Here is a 3,395-nt window from a genome sequence, read left to right on the forward strand (position 1 = left end):
TTCACCCTTCAAATGGAAGAGTGGAGCCAGAATTAAAATATTAGGGCCCCGAGAACCCCATCTGAAGTTGGGTTCTTTGAAGTTTTCCTAAAACTATGAATTGTGTCATGGTTGCTCAAATCTGCCATGTAATTCAAACTCTCTGTTCCATTTTGCCTTAGAGTTTCCAAGATCCTATCACATTAGGCAGCTTTACCACCTCCTTTCTTTTGCTTGACTCAGCATCCTTCACTCATGCTCCCAGCTGAAAGGAATTTGGGATTCCGGGCCCTCAGTGGACCATTGTTCATTTGCACAGTTGGAAAAAATAAATTCTGGAGCAACTCCTCTGCTCCAGGCATTGTGCCAAGCTCTAGAATGCAGTCATAAGCAGAAAAACCTGCTCCGTAAATCAACGCGAAATTGCAATCCAGAGGTGCAAAATATTATAGGAAGAAAGAGTTTGCTCTATGAGTACATTAGATGAAGATTTAATCATGACCAGAGGCGGTTAGAGCCCATTTTCTGAAAGGGACATCCCAACTGAGACCTAGGAATAAGAGGTCAGTGAAGAGGAAGCTAAAATTGAATGTGAGAGTTAGTTTTTATGTGTCAACTTGACTGGACTATGGGGTACCCAAATATTTGATCAAATATTATTCTGGATGTGACTTCAAGAGTGTCTTTGGATTAGATTAACAATCGAATCAGTAGACTGAGTAAAGCTGATCGCCCTCCCTATGTGAATGGCCTCACTCAATCCATTGAAGGCTTGAATAGAACAAAAAGCCTGCCCCTACTGCCAGTGAGAGAGAATTCCTCCTCCCTGATTGCCTGAGCTGAGGCATCAGTCTTTTCATGCTTTTGGACTCTTCTTGGGTCTCAAGCCTACAGCTTTCAGCCTCAAACTTAAATTATTGGCCCTCGTGGGTCTCTAGCTTGCCAACTGTGGATATTGGGGTTTCTCAACCCCAATTCCTTTAAATCGATCACTTTACACATACACACACACACACACACATTCTGTTTCTCTGGAGAATCCTGAGTAATACGCTGAGTAAAGGACCAGGGGCTGAGGAGAGCTCAGCACATCAGATGGAGGAAGTTCAGGTATAGTCCAGTCCTGCTGGGGTCTAGAATGACGACTGGAGGAAAATCAAGCTGTGAGGCTGGAGATTTAAGAAGGACAGACCAGGTAGAATGAGACATAGCTTGCCTCAAGGCTCTGTGTCTTACCTCCTCTGTGTGTTCCTACTTCCCATGGAAAGAAAAGAAGGAAAAAAAAAACTGATAAAAAATGATAGACTAAATGGCAGACATAGAAGACAATGGGAAAGTGTCTAAATTTTCATTAATTGTATTAATTATTTATCCTGGTCAGGAACTGAAGAAGCACAGATTTTGCCTTCATTCATCATTTAACAAATATTTACCAAGTACCTATCATGGGCCAAGCATCATTCTAGGTGGAGAGGAGACACCAGTGAACAAGGTGCCTACCTTCAAAGATGGTGGTGGGGAGAGAAAAGCAGACAATAAACAAGTAGGCGATACTATATGTTCTGTATGCTTATTTCCATGAAGAAAAATACAGCAGGAGATGAGGAGAAGGCATGCTGGGGTAGAATGTGATTACTATTTCATGGAGGGTGTCAGGGAAGGCCTTGGTGATAAGATGAGGGGTGAGCAGGGACCTCTAGGAGGGTGCATAGTAGGTGTGTTCTGGGAGCAGCAAGGAGTCTGGCATGGCTAGGGCAGAGCAAGGAGGGGAGGATGGAAGGAGGTAAGACCTGGAGGTGCCTGAGGTCCAACCACAAGGACCTTGTCAGCTGGTGTGAGGATGTTGACTTTTACCCTGAAAGAGACAGGAAGCTCCTGGAAGGTATTAAACAGAAGAAGGCCATAATCTAAAGTATCTTGATGTCAACAGGATCACTCTGGCTGCTGTGTGGAGAATACAGTGTAGGGAAACAACTGTACAAACAGAGAGACCCGTGAGGAGATTACTGCAATAATCTCCTTGAGATGCCATGGTAGCTGGGACAGAGATGGTATTGGTAGAAGTGGTAAGAAGGGGTCAGATCCTGGATATGTGTATTGTATTTATTTTTACTGCTGTAAAATATACACACCATATTATTTATCATTTTAATTATTTAGTTCATCAGTATACAATTGAGTGGTATTACATACATTGACAGTTGTGTACCCATCATCACTATCTATGCCCAAAACTTTTTCATTATCCTGAACAAATCTCTGGACCCATTAAACAATAATTCTCCCTTTCCCCCTCCTCCCAGGCCCTGGAAACCATCTTTCTACTTTTTTTGTCTTTTCTAAGAACTTCATGTAAGCAGAATCGTACTCGTCCTCTGTCTCTGGTTTATTTTACTAAGTGTAATATTTTTCAGGTCCATACATGTTGTAGCATGCATCAAAACTGCATTCTTGGGCTTCCCTGGTGGTGCAGTGGTTGAGAGTCCGCCTACTGATGCGGGGGACACAGGTTCGTGCCCCGGTCCGGGAGGATCCCACGTGCCGCGGAGCGGCTGGGCCCGTGAGCCATGGCCACTGAGCCTGCGCATCTGGAGCCTGTGCTCCGCAACGGGAGAGGCCACAACAGTGAGAGGCTTGCATACCGCAAAACAAAAACAAAAACAAAAAAAAAACTGCATTCTTAACAATCTTATGGTTACCAGAGGGTAAGGGAAGGAGGAATAAATGGGAGATTGGGATTGACATATACACACTGCAATATATAAAATAGATAACTAACAAGGACCTACTGTATAGCACAGGGAACTCTACTCAATACTCTGTAATGACATATATGGGAAAATAATCTAAAAAAGATTGGATATATGTATATGTACAACTGATTCACTTTGCTGTATAGCAGAAAGTAACACAACATTGTAAATCAACTATACTCCAATAAAAAAATGTTTTTAAAACTGCTTTCTTTTTTAAGGCTGAATAATATTCCATCGTATGTATATACCACATTTGTTTATCTATTTTGTTGTTGTTGTTGATGAACAGTGAGGTTGTTTCTACCTTCTGGCTATTGTGAATAATGATGCTATGAACACTGTTGTACAAATATCTGTTCAAGTCCCTGACTTCAATTCTTTTTGATATATACCTAGGAGTAGAACTGCTACATCATATGGTAGTTCTATATTTAACCTTTTGAGAAACCACCAAAGTATTTTTCACAGGAACTGCAATATTTTACATATCCACCAACACTATACAACACTATACAGTTTTGCCACATTGGATTTGTTTTTACTATAGACTCAAGGGGATTTCCTAATCTATTGAATGTGAGATGTTGGAGGCATAACCTTGGAGTTATGAGTTACTAGAAGAATTGGGGGTTCCACTTAGTGGGATGGGAAACACTGTAA

This window comes from Delphinus delphis, chromosome 7 (genome assembly GCF_949987515.2).
Source record: "Delphinus delphis chromosome 7, mDelDel1.2, whole genome shotgun sequence".
In the NCBI taxonomy this organism is placed as follows: domain Eukaryota; kingdom Metazoa; phylum Chordata; class Mammalia; order Artiodactyla; family Delphinidae; genus Delphinus; species Delphinus delphis.